The sequence below is a fragment of the Oryctolagus cuniculus genome, chromosome 4, assembly GCF_051225735.1.
Source record: "Oryctolagus cuniculus isolate XC-2025 breed Fujian yellow rabbit chromosome 4, ASM5122573v1, whole genome shotgun sequence".
Taxonomy (NCBI): Eukaryota; Metazoa; Chordata; class Mammalia; order Lagomorpha; family Leporidae; genus Oryctolagus; species Oryctolagus cuniculus.
Genome location: NC_142870.1, coordinates 1,067,236 through 1,080,579, shown reverse-complemented (window position 1 = coordinate 1,080,579; position 13,344 = coordinate 1,067,236). Strand labels below are relative to the sequence as shown.

Here is a 13,344-nt window from a genome sequence, read left to right as displayed (position 1 = left end):
GTCAATCATGTCATGGCTGTGTGTTGGCCTTCAGATGCTATTTTAAGAGGTGGAGAAGTAAAGAAAGAAGCTTGTCCCCTGCTTCCCGCCCCCCAGCCCTCCTTTCTGCTGAGACCATCACCAACAGTGCTAATTATTTAGAAATGGTAATTGCACTGGTGGATTCTGTGATAGGAATTGAATCATCCTTGCCCGTCCTCCCTCGGCAGAAGCTCTTTCAAACTCCAGTTGCCCCCACCCTGACTTCTTGTTGGCACTGTGGAACCTTGTGTTCACTCTGCTGGAGGGGAGAGGTAATGAGACACTGCGTCCCCCAGATCTGGAGAAAGTCAGTCAAGGCTCTCCTCCTCCTGAAAGCAGAACCTTGCTGTGACCTGCTTAATTGTAGGGTAAAAACACTAACATTTGCTTTTTTTCCCCTTTATTGAGATCTGTCCAAGTCTGAGCTCCTGTGGATGTGTTTAACAAAAATGGGACCTGTGAGCAGATTCCTAGGAGCTGCGATTCCCGGTCTGTCCAGTTGTAAAACCATTGGCATTACCCCACGTCATCAAAATGTGGTCTTTGGAAATGATGGGCAGAAACATTCCATGGTGTGGTCCTTAGCCAGTGCCCTCACTCTCTGCTGGCCTCTTGGTGCTGTTCCATCTGGGTCTTCCACATGGGCAGCAGGGGTCCAGGTCCTTGGGGCATTTTTGGCTGCTTTCCTAGGGACATTAGCAGGGAGCTAGATTGGAAGCGGAGAGGCTAGGACTTGAATTGGTGCTCCAATTTGGGAACTTGGCATTGCAGGCAATGGTTTCACCCACTGTGCTGCAACTCCAGCTGCTATTACTTTTTCTTGATGAATTGAACAGTTTGTTATTATATAATGCTTGTATTTATTTCTGATAATATTCTTTTCTCTGAAACATATTTTTCTGATGTTAGTGTAGTCACTGCAGTTTTCTTGTGATTAAGATTAGCATGGGGCCGGCGCCATGGCTCACTTGGCTAATCCACCACCTGTGGCGCCGGCACCCCGGGGTTCTAGTCCCGGTTGGGGTGCCAGATTCTGTCCCAGTTGCTCCTCTTCCAGTCCAGCTCTCTGCTGTGGACCGGGAAGGCAGTGGAGGATGGCCCAAGGTGCTTGGGCCTTGCACCCACATGGGAGACCAGGAGGAAGCACCTGGCCCCTGGCTTCGGATCGGTGCAGTGCCAGCTGTAAAGGCCACTTGGGAGGTGAACCAACGGAAAAGGAAGACCTTTCTCTCTGTCTCTCTCTCTCACTGTCTAATTCTGTCTGTCAAAAAAAAAAAAAAAAAATTAGCATGGAACATATTTTCCGGTGGTGATTTTATTTTATTTTATTTTAATTTTTTTAAGGTATACAAACTTCATGAATTTCATAAATGAAAATTTAGGAACATAGTGATTCTTTTGACCCTACCCTCCCTCCCACCTGATTTTATTTTTTTAACCTGTATGTATGTTTATATTTAAAGTGGGCTCTTATAAAGAGCATGTAGTATGTTCTTTTCTCTTTTATTCAATCTGAAAATCTCTGCATTTTAATTGAAAAGACTATATTCAATGTGACTGTTGATATGGTGGAGGTAGAAATCTACTGATTTCCTATTTTCCCCCACATGCTAATAGATTCTCCTGTCTTCTGCTTTATTTTGGATTGAGTGCTTTATATAACCAATTTAACACCTTCACCAGCTTTTTAGTTGTACCTCTTTGTTTTCAGAGATTGCTTTGGGGTTCATTGTATATGTCCTTAACTTATCATGGTCTAGTCTCAAGTAATGTCATAGCTGTTCACATCTAGAATAAGCACCTTCTAGCTGTGTACTTCTATTTCACTTCTGGCCTTCATGCTGTTGTGGTCATGTTGTGGTCATGTCCTTTTGCTTCTATGTTATAAGTGCCACAGTGCATTACTGTTATTTTGGCTTGAATGTTCTATCATCTTTGAAAATAGTCTTGAAAATTAAAAAGGAATGCTTTATATTTATTTATATGCTTTGTGTTTCCAGTACTTTTCCTTTCTGTTTGTGATCTAGATTGCTTTCTGATACTTCCCTTTTGTATTATGTACTTCCTTCAATATTATTCATAGTTTAGATGTGTTGGGTTATAAATTATTTCTGCTTTTATCTGTTGGAAAAGTCTTCATTTTACTTTTCTGTTTGAAAGTTACTTTCACTGCATATAACATTGTAGATGCCTTCCTTGGGCTTCTGGCTTCATTCGTTTCTGAGAGGTCCTCTGTCCACCACATCTGTGTTTGTCCCTCTGTATAGAATGCTTCTTCTGCTTTTTAAATAAATTTTGTATATACTTAAGGTATACAGCATGCTGTTCTGGGGTACATATAGATTATAAAAGCATTAGTGTAAAGAAGCAAATTAATATTTTTGTCACACACATAGTTACTCATTTTTTGTTTGTGTATTTGCTTGCTTTTGTGGCAAAAGCAGCTAATAAGTTGGTTTTAGCTGCTTTTACCATGATGTTCTTCCTTTTTTTCAGGCTGCTTTTAATATTTTCTTTTCAGGTAATTTGATTATAATATGCCTTGGTTATTTCCTTCATGTCTTCTGGTTGGGCATTGTTGACCTTCTTGGTGAATGGGCTCATAATTTTTGTTTCTATTTTTTTAAATATTTATTTATTTACTTGAGATGTAGAGTTACAGACACAGAGAGAGGTCTTCCATCCACTGGTTCACTTCCCAAATGACTGCAATGGCCAGAGCTGCGCTGATCTGAAGCCAGGAGCCAGGAGCTTCTTCCAGGTCTCCCATGTGAGTGCAGGGGCCCAAGCACTTGGGCCATCTTCTACTGCTTTCCCAGGCCATACCAGAGAGCTGGATCGGAAGAGGAGCAGTCAGGACTAGAACCTGTGCCCATATAGGATGCTGGCATCACAGGTGGCAGCTTTATGTGCTACACCACAGCAGGCAGAGGATTAACCTATTGCACCACAACACTGGCCCCCACTATTTCTTTAAATATGCATATTTTAATTCTTTCCTTCTAGATCTCCAGTAATCCATAGATATCCACATACATTGGGGGAGGAAGGAATTTTTCTGTGTTTCATCTTTGCTTGTTCTGTTTATACAGATTGTTCTTTTTTTATTTATTTTTTATTTTTTATTTTTTGACAGGCAGAGTGGACAGTGAGAGAGAGAGAGAGAGACAGAGAGAAAGGTCTTCCTTTTGCCGTTGGTTTACCCTCCAATGGCTGCCACAGGTGGCGCGCTGCGGCCGGCACATTGTGCTGATCTGAAGCCAGGAGCCAGGTGCTTCTCCTGGTCTCCCATGCGAGTGCAGAGCCCAAGCACTTGGGCCATCCTCCACTGTACTCCCGGGCCACAGCAGAGAGCTGGCCTGGAAGAGGGGCAACTGGGACAGAATCCGGTGCCCCGACCGGGACTAGAACCTGGTGTGCCGTCGCTGCAGGCAGAGAATTAGCCTAGTGAGCTGCGGCGCCGGTCTATACAGATTGTTCTGTCTGCACATGGACTGACCTGTCATGTCCAGTGTGATGTTAATCCTCTCCAGTGTGTTTTTCATCTCAGGTGAATTTTTCATCTCTAGATGTTTGATTTGGATGTTCATAAAATAAAATGTTTTTTTTTTTTTTTTTTGTCTCTCAGCATTTTATGCTTCCTCTTTTTTAAAAACATATGCAATGTATTTATAATAGCCATTTTAATGTCTTTATGTACTAATTATATCTGTAATTTTTGAGTTTGTTTCTTATTGATCAGCTGTTCTCATGAGATTTTTTTTAATGCTTCTTTGTATACGTGGTAACTTTTGAATGGGTAAAACACAATGTGAATTTTATATTGTTGAGTTTCATATTCTTTTTAAATTTATGAGACTTTGTTTTGGAATACTTTTAAGTTACTTAGGAAGTTTAGATTCTTTGGTGGCTTGTTAAATTTTATTAGGCAGTGCCTAGTTTAGTATACCAAAATAGTCTGCTGCTGATGCGGCCTACTTGTGAAGCAGTGAGGGCCCTTCCAAGTAGCCAGCCCAGTGTTCCCCTGTGTGACAAGCTTTCTCTAGTGCTGCTAATGGGAGTCTAACGTACCCCCAGATCTGTGTGAGCTGGAACCGTTGTTTGCCTTTTTTCTTTGTCTTGGTTCTCCACCTGGCCTAAGGTAGTTTCTCACATGTGCTGTTTACGTGGTATCTGAGTGGGATTCCATGGAATCTGGAGTCATTCTCTGCCTCTTTTTTGCTCTCGAATTGGAGCTGCCTTTGCCTCCCTAGATTCTTCATTCAGGACTCCTCCAGCCGGGCCACTCCCAGGCTGTGTTACCCTTGTTTCCCTTGCTCTCGGTCATCATCCTGGGCTGCTGTGTCCTGTGTCTGAAAACCCCTGTTTCCTGTTTTTGTCTGATTTTTCACTGACGGTGGTGGGAGAACCCATGTACCTGTTCTTCCTCTGTCATGGCTGGGATGGCCACTGGCCAGGGCTTCTCATAACCCTTTGCTTCTGTTGTCTGCATGGGGAGGGCTCCTTGATCCCATTGTTCCAGTAGAGTACTCTTGAGAGTGAAACAGAGAACTGGACTGTCTTGGGCTGCCCTACCTATGCCTCTCAACTGCAGCAGGTTCAGAGCAGAGGGAGAATCAACCCTGCAAGAGCTTCCCTCTATCCTAGTGCTGTGCTCAGGGTTAAGAGGAAGCTGGGGCCCCACGTGTGCAGCAATGTCTTTCCGTTCCAGACTCAGTTTAGAATTTAGTCATTTTTTATGGCATTCTTTCTATGGGAAATTACCTCTGACCTTCCAAATAACTGATTCATAAATAATGTTCTTTGATAAATTATTTTGGTTTGTTAAAATTGTTATCTGAGTTGATATATGATTGTGACTTCTTTCTGTCTTTGGATTCTTTTCTACTTAAAATTTCCAATTTTAATTATGTTTTTGAAAACTGTTTACAGGACTGTCTACAGAGAGAGATCGTCTCACAGCTCCAGGTAAGCAGTGCTTCTTTCAGTGCCTCACAGGAGTTACATGTTTAAGTTGAGCGATTCTATTTCCATCAGTTGGTTTGCAAAGTCTTGCTTGCAAATGGAGCTGGTGGCTTGCTGCTGTTCTCATTTGTGCCTGATTTCTTATCATGTGACTCTGTTACAGGTTAGTGTACAGCAGTAGGTAAGTGACCTACCTTTTCCTTTCTGGCTTCTGTAGAACTAAGGTTTAAAAGAAGCAGTCTGTTACTTTTCAGTTTACCATTTTTTCACAAAATTAACCTGACCATGCAGCAGGGGGGTCTGGGTGCTGGTTGTCAGCTCTCTAAGCCTAGCTGATGCCTTGTGCTGTGGTAGTGGTGGGGCAGTTGGGAGGGTGAAGTCCGAGGAAAAGTCCTGGGGCTGCCCAGCATGAAGCACGTGCCTGGAGACACCTGTCAAAGATGCTACACTGTGACCCTGATCTAGTTTTGCAGAACTGCTTCAAGGTGATTCCTTTATTTTATTTATTTATTTATTTGACAGGCAGAGTGGACAGTGAGAGAGAGAGAGAGAGAGAGACAGAGAGAAAGGTCTTCCTTTTGCCGTTGGTTCACCCTCCAATGGCTGCCGCGGCCGGTGTGCTGCGGCTGGCGCATCGCGCTGATCCAAAGCCAGGAGCCAGGTGCTTCTCCTGGTCTCCCATGGGGTGCAGGGCCCAAGCACTTGTGCCATCCTCCACTGCCTTCCCGGGCCACAGCAGAGAGCTGGACTGGAAGAGGGGCAATCGGGACAGAATCCGGCGCCCCGACGGGGACCAGAACCTGGTGTGCCGGCGCCGCAGGCGGAGGATTAGCCTATTGAGCCGCAGCGCCGGCCAAGGTGATTCCTTTAAAAATTACTCCTGAGATGTCTTTTTCTAATATTTGTAAATGTTGTCTTCAAAAAGTTTTCATCAGAAAACTTGTTTTTGAGCAGTCTTGCCTGGAAAACTAAAGTGATCATGTAGATGCTAATGTCATGAAGTGCCTGATGCATACCAGCTGTCCAGATTTGAATGCTTGATGTGTAATTACTCACTTGGTCCTCACAGGCCTCTTGGAGGTGAGGGTCATTATTTTGTCATGTTCCCTGGGCTTACAGAGGTGAAGTCACCTTGGTTGTAACTGGCGAGGATGAGATCTGAGCTCAGCCTTCTGGCTGCACAGTGGAGGGATGAGAGGGCTCTGCCTTGCTGGCATTGTGTGGAATTGGAACTCCAGCGTTTGGCCTTCCTACCGGCGCTGGTGGCAGCTGTGTGCTCTGTAGTCACAAGCTTGAGAGATCCTGATCAGAGGGCAGTGCTGGCTTCATCCTGAGCTGTTGCCTGTAGCAGGGAGGTGGTGGTGAGGAGGTGGGGCTGGGCACCCAAGCTCCTGGACTTAGGGATAATTGGAGTGCTGACCGGTATCTGAAGGGAAGAGTTCTTATTAGCAAATTGCTTGAACAAAGACCTTGTTTGTCCTTTCATTCACTCCGCAGATGTTTATGGCATGCCTGAGAGGTGCCAGAAACTCTTCGAGAATCCCAATGTCCTTGCGGGGTATGAAACTTTGGCATAATAGTCAGTTTGTCTCAGCGTGTGCCGGGTGGAGATGAGTGCTGTGGAGGAAGCAGAGGGCAGGATGGGAATGTTGGGGTCACAGGCATGGCCTCTAGGGAAGGGGCATCAAGTGGAGCCCTGCAGGAGGCATGGGAGAGCCTCATGGCTGCTGGCTGGTGAGGGGCTCCAGGTCCTAGAGGAGTTTGTGCAGAGGCTCTGAGTGGGAGTGTGTAGTGTAGCCAGGAGGCCAGTGTGGCTGGAACCAAGTGTGTGAAGGGAAAGAACAAGAGTGAGGTCAGCGTGGCAGCAGCGGGTGCGTGGGGCACCGGGTGCTCCTGAGACAAGCTCTGAGCCTGTGTGCAGTGGGGTTCAGGCTAGACCACAGCAAGGGGAGTGTGGAGCAGCGAGCCAGCCAGCCTTTCTCAGTCTGTGCTGGATTGTGCATCCCCCACTCCCCAACAAATGAAAACTGTTGTAATACCTGCTTCTTAGCCGACATCCCTGTTGCCTTGGGACCAACTTTGTAATTGTGCAGATCTGGATCTAATTTTCATGGAAATCTCAAGGGAAGGATTCTGGGACTCGGAGGTGTAAACAACACCCTTTGTGTGCGGGGCTTCTTTCCCTTGGACTTTGGTGTTGCCCAGGTTCCTCCTTCGGGCAGACAGGAACTCGAGTTTGGCTGCTGGTCTAGGTGCACTACTTGGAGGTTCCCCCGCTGTTTGTATTGCACAGCCCCACAGGCTGCAGGCCAGCAGTGGCCTAAAGCAGCCAGGCTGGGAGGCAGAGACAAGCCGGGTAGTTTGAGCCATCAAGGCTGTAAGCAGATGGATTCCAGGGGACTGCGGAGGACAGATTCTGGAACTTCCCTCAGGCCTTAATTAAGTCAAGGCAGGGAGCTTTTTATAGGGCACCCCAGGCCTGGACGTGATGGGGAGGGAGCTGCTAGGCGCACTGGGCGCCTGGAACAGAACAGCTCTACTCCCTGTGCAGGGTCGACTGAGCCCCGCAGTTGCTTCCCATGGGATTCCTGGTGGGTAGGATGGACCAGAACGGAGCTCATCTGCAGCCACGCTTCCCAGGGGAAGTGGCGGCTTTGGGAGCACTGGGTTTTCCATCCCCCTGTCTTGAAGAGCTTCTTTCCGTTTCTTGGGTGAGATGAGTACAGCATTCCATAGGGAAGCACAAACAGGCCCTTCCTGGTTTGTGTGTGGTATGTGCACTCTTGAAATCCCACTTGGTTCTACAGAGAAGGACTTCTTGTCACTGTTCTATAGGGGCAGGGCCCTGCTGCATCTGTCCCATCTCACAGCTGTTTTTCTTCAACCACACTGAGATTAGGAAATTAAGAAGTACTGATAATGAACACTTTGTTAAAGATTTTTTTTAACTTTTATTTAATGAATATAACTTTCCAAAGTATGGCTTATGGATTACAATGGCTTCCCCCCCATAATGTCCCTCCCACCCGCAACCCTCCCCTTTCCCACTCCCTCTCCCCTTCCATTCACATGAGGATTCATTTTCGATTCTCTTTATATACAGAAGATCAGTTTAGCATACATTAAGTAAAGATTTGAACAGTTTGCTCCCACACCGAAACATAAAGTGAAAAATAATAGATAATTTTTTAAATGATGATTTACTTTGAGGTCTTTTATTCTTTGTGATACCCAATTGGTTATTTGCTCTTTACATTTTTGGAGGGGATTTACCCTGACATAAAAACTTTGCTGTTAGAAAATTTAGAAAATATGAAAATGAATTTAAAATCTCTCCTGAAATTAGCACAGGTAGGAGGTTGTGCAGACGAGCTGTTCCCACCCCTTCTTGTCTGTGTCTTTCTTGGGACCTCCTTTCATCTTCAGTAGTACCCAGTTCCTGGTGCAGCCCAGTGGTCACTTTCATTCATACACTCTCAGCTTTGCCTCTGTCTGTCCAGGTGTCCACTTGGTGGTCTAAGAGCATATGCAGAGTGGTCTCCCCTAACTTCCACCCGCAGGGCTGAGATCTGCACTGAGCGCCGCCCAATCCCAGCCTTATGTCCCCAGCAGATTTGTTCTTATCCAAGCTCATTCTGTTACACCTGCTCTTCCTTCTTATTTCTGGGCCTGTGGAAAGGGCCTCACTGATGATGACGTCAAGGAGAAGGAGGTGCTTCTCTGTACCATCTTCTGTCCTGGGCTCTGAGTTCCAGCTCCCTTGGTCTTGTGCACCTGTGCTCCCGTCTCCTTAGACTTGCTCCTGCCATCCTGGGTGCCACCTTTTTCCTGTACTTTCTGCATGGGCTGATCTCTGCTTCTCATACCCCAGAGGTCGCATTCACTCTTCTCTTAAAATATGAAAAATTCCTCCCTGATTTTCGATTTTCAGCCAAAATGGCAGATTAAATTTACAGTGATCTCTGCTTCATAAAAACCCACTAAAATGATAGATAAGATAATTTTAAGGGGCCGGCATTATGACGTAGTGAGTTAAACTGCTGCCTGGAACACTGGCATTCCAAATGAGCACAGCTTTGAGTCCCAGCTGCTCCACTTTGATCCAGCTCCCTGCTAATTCACCTGGGAAAGCAGCAGAAAGTAGTCCAAGTACTTGAGCCCCCACTACCCACATGGGAGACCTGGACGGGGTTCTTAGCTCCGGGCTCATCCTGGCCCAGCACCTCTCTGTCTCTCTGCAACTCTGGCTTTCAAATAAATAAACTTTTTAAAAACAGATTTTAAAAAAGTAACTCACTGAGTAATTGAGAAAGGAGGTGACAGAACTTTGGAAGTTGGAAAGACAGACACACAGATAAGTGTAGCAGATCTCAAAATCAGAAGTCCGGGAGGTGCATACCAGCGTTCAGTGTGTGTGTGCCAACGTATATATCTGTGTCTGTGTATATGTATGTTTATATGTACTTGCATGTGTGCAGTCGGCATTTGTTATGTATATGTGCATGGACATGCATATGTATATTGTGCATGCGTGTATGCTGATGTGTATGGTATGTATGTGTGTTTGTATGTATGTGTGTTTGCATCACATGTGCATATGTAAATGTGCATGTGCCTTGGGTGGTTTGTAGTGTGTGCTTCTGTGGTAGGTGTGCATTTGTGTATGTGTGTGAGTATGAGGTACATGTATTGTGCACACATGTGGGTGGGATGTGTGTATATGGTGTGATTTGGAGATCTGGGCAGTGTGTTGCTTTGCAGACAGCCCCCTCCCCCAGGTCTTGGGAATGGTATTACCATGGCCTCTGAGAAGCAGGCAGTTCCTCAGCCCTCTCCCACCCTAGCTGAAGACTGCAGGTTCCTCCCCTGGAGGGGGCTTGAGAGCTTGTGGGCATAGAAGGGCCTGTCTCAGGCTGGGGGTGGGGCTCTATTCCAGCTGGTTACTGATTCTGGGGCTGAAGGATGCAGGGTGGGTGTAAGATGGATGTAGAAGGGATGGACAGGCTCCAGGTGGGGCAGGAAGCTGGTGGCCCAGGGTAGCAGCTCTAGAGGAGGCCAGAGGATACTTGCTGGTCTGTGAGGGGGTTGGAAGGCAATTTGCCCTCTCTCTGAATTTGAAGGGGAGGTAGCCTCCATGGTTGAATCCTGAGCAGGCCGACCAGCGAGGCCCTGTTCACTACAGAAGGCATCAACACTGAACATTTAGAAGAGAAGCTGCACCAGGCATGAAGAGCAGTTGTGTGGTCTGTGGTCATCTAAGGAGCAGTTATGTGGTCATCTAAGGTTCAATTTTGAGGGGCTGAGGGAGAAGGAAGGTGAGGACAAAAGGGAGTTGGTATTATCATCCATAGTAGGGAGTTAAAAGGAAGTTCTACTTAGAATTGTGAAATCAAGAATAACAATGTGAACTTGGTAGGTAGAAATATGGAGATAAATACCCAAAGGGTTTTCTGGCATTGTAGTGCAGCAGGTTAAGCTGCCACTTGGCGATGTGGGCATGCCCTATGGATACCATTTCAAGCTCTGGTTGCTCCACTTGTGATGTAGCTCCCTGCTAGTATGCTTGGGAAACCAGGGGAAGGTGGCCCAAGTTCTTGGGCCCCCACACCCATGTGGGAGACCTGGATGGGGTTCCAGTCTCCTGGCTTCAGATCTGACCAGCTCCAGCCCTTGTGGCCATTTGGGGAGTGAACCAGCAGATGGAAGATCTCTCTCTGTTTCTCTATCTCTCCCTCTCTCTTTAACTCTGTCTTTGAAATAAATAAATCAATCTTTAAAAAGAAAATACCCAAAGAGGATAAGCAATTTGAGGAAAAGACTGTAGTTTGGTGGCGTTGTGGGGGAGGGCCTATTTTTCATTATAAGCTTTGTAGAGTTTTTTGACTTATAAAGCCATACACATTAAAAATGAAAATTAAAGGGGCCAGTGATGTGGCACAGTGGGTTAAAGCCCTGGCCTGAAGCGCTGGCATCCCATACAGATGCCGGTTCTAGTCCTGCCTGCTCCTCTTCCCATCTAACTCCCTGCTGTGGCCTGGAAAAACAGTAGAAGATGGCTCAAGTCCTTGGGCACCCACAGTATGCCCACAGTGGCACCACCACTTCAATATGGTGTGCATCCCAAACAGCATCTTAACTGCTATGCCAAACTCCTTCTTGGAAAAAAAATTTAACTATTCTTGGCTACTCACCTTTTAGATAAGCTTTAGAATGTTTTTCAAATTTAATGGGTCAGTCCAATAATTTAAATTGTAACAGTATCCTATTATTTATTTGAAAGAGTTATAGGGAGAGAGAGAGAGAGAAAGATCTTCCATCTTCTGGTTCTCTCCTCAAATGGCCGCAATGGCCAGGGCTGGGCCAGGTCTCCTACATGGGTGTCTGGGGCCCAAGCACTTGGGCCATCTTCTGCTGCTTTTCCCAGTCACGTTAGCAGGGAGCTGAATTGGAAGTGGAGCAGCTGCCCATATGGGATGCTGGCATCACAGGCAGCAGCTTTTTGCCCTCTATGTCACAACGCTGGCCCTATATGATATTTTAATAACATTTGGTTTCCAACATTGGAAGATATTCTGTCTCCATTTGTTCTGTGATTAGCCTGAGTTATATTTTATGACTTGCTTACCATGGATTTTCTCTTTTCAACTCTTTCCAACTTTTTTGTTATATGGTTATTGTCATTGGGATTTTTCCTATTGAATTTATCAAATATTTAGTAATGTGTAGGAGAACTATTAATTTTCTTTTATTTGGGTGTGACCATGTGCTAAAATGCTTTTAGATGCAAGACGGTTTTCTTTTGAATTCCTGTATTCCTGTATTGTATTCCTGACTTGACCCAAATGCTTTCCATGAAGTCTGCTTGTTTGTGGCTCTCTGCTAAGTACCTTTCATTCAGTTCTAGAAGTTTCTTTTTTGTTACAACTCATTGAGTTGTTCTTAAAGTTGAAAAAGGATGTTGCATTTTACGGAGTGTATTGGTTTCAGCTATAAAGATGGCCAGATGGTTTTCTGTTTGCATCTCTTAATGTAGTGAATCATTGATGACATTCCAAATATTGGTTCTTGGAGTAAATCCTGTTAGGTCTTATTGATATGTTTTAACATCCTTCCAAATAAAATATGCTTCTAGTGTTTAGTTGGAACTAGCATAAGCATGAGTAATAGGATTAGGGACAGAGAAAAGATGAGGTCTGGGGTGGCGTTGCTGTTGGTATTAGTTATTTCAAAGATTAGGATTAGGGTTAATGTTAGCTTTTGGTTAGGATGAGGGTGAAACTGCTGTGTAAGTTGCTTTTCTAACTTTTATGTGATCTTAGTATTACATAGTTGCATAACATGATTTGAGGAACTCTGTTTGTTTTTGTATCCTTTATTTAAATTATGAATTTTTCTGTCCTGTGCTTAGAAAAGCAGGTATTGCTGCTCTCATATTTGGTAGATTCCTCTGTTAAAGCCTATACCTGCTTTGCAGACAGATTTTTGTCTGTCTATACAATTTCTACCATGGTTATCAATCCTACATACTTTTTCCTATATATCAATTTTTTTCTTAAAAAATAGTCCATTTCATGGACACTATGAAAAACAGTGACTTGATCAGCCCTTGTCCTGACTGTTGATGTACAGTTTAATACTTTATCCTTTTTAGTATTTTTTTTTTGTTCTAGTTAATACTATTGGTTGAACTCTATAATTAACACACAATTATTCTTAGGTGTTTAAATTTAACTGAAAAGTGATCCCTGTTAAATATAAGAGTAGAAATAAGAGAGGGAGGAGATATACAATTTGGGATATGCTTAATTGGACTTGTGCCAAATGGTGGAGTTAGAAATGTGTCAGGGGATTCCAATACAATCCCATCAAGGTGGCATGTACCAATGCCATCTCACTAGTCCAAGTGATCAATTTCAGTTCACAATTGATCACACTGATAGGACTAAGAGTCAAAGGGATCACACAAACAAGACTAGTGTCTGCGAATACTAACTGATAGAATAGAAAAGGGAGAGAACGATCCAACATGGGAAGTGGGATACACAGCAGACTCATAGAATGGCAGATGTCCTAAACAGCACTCTGGCCTCAGAATCAGCCCTTAAGGCATTCGGATCTGGCTGAAGAGCCCATGAGAGTATTTTAGGCATGGAAAGGGAAGACACTCTGGCAAAAAAAAAAAAAAAACCACCACAACAACAAAACCTAAATGAAAGATCTCTGCAAGTGATATTCCAGTAGAAAGAACGGGGCCATCAGAGAAGAAGGTACCTTTCTCTGAAGGGAGGAGAGAACTTCCACTTTGACTATGACCTTGTCTGAAGAAGATCAAAGTCGGCGAACTCAAAAGGCTTCCAT

At 44.7% G+C, this 13,344-nt stretch overlaps 1 protein-coding gene across 12 annotated transcripts in view; it reads left to right on the top strand.

Annotated features, from left to right (window-relative positions):
* Nucleotides 1–13,344, top strand: part of PCBP3 (poly(rC) binding protein 3) — a 286,502-nt gene that overhangs the window by 88,343 nt on the left and 184,815 nt on the right. For 4 of the 12 annotated variants that reach the window (XM_070071738.2, XM_070071741.2, XM_070071739.2 and 1 more), the window contains exons 2-3: nucleotides 4,954–4,989; nucleotides 5,150–5,167. The exons of 2 other annotated variants lie outside the window; for them this stretch is intronic. The gene's annotated coding sequence lies outside the window, so the exon portion shown is untranslated. Of the gene's footprint in view, nucleotides 1–2,675; nucleotides 2,792–4,953; nucleotides 4,990–5,149; nucleotides 5,168–13,344 lie in introns of all 12 variants that reach the window. 6 more of the 12 variants (XM_070071737.2, XM_070071743.2, XM_070071742.2 and 3 more) reach the window with 3 other exon arrangements.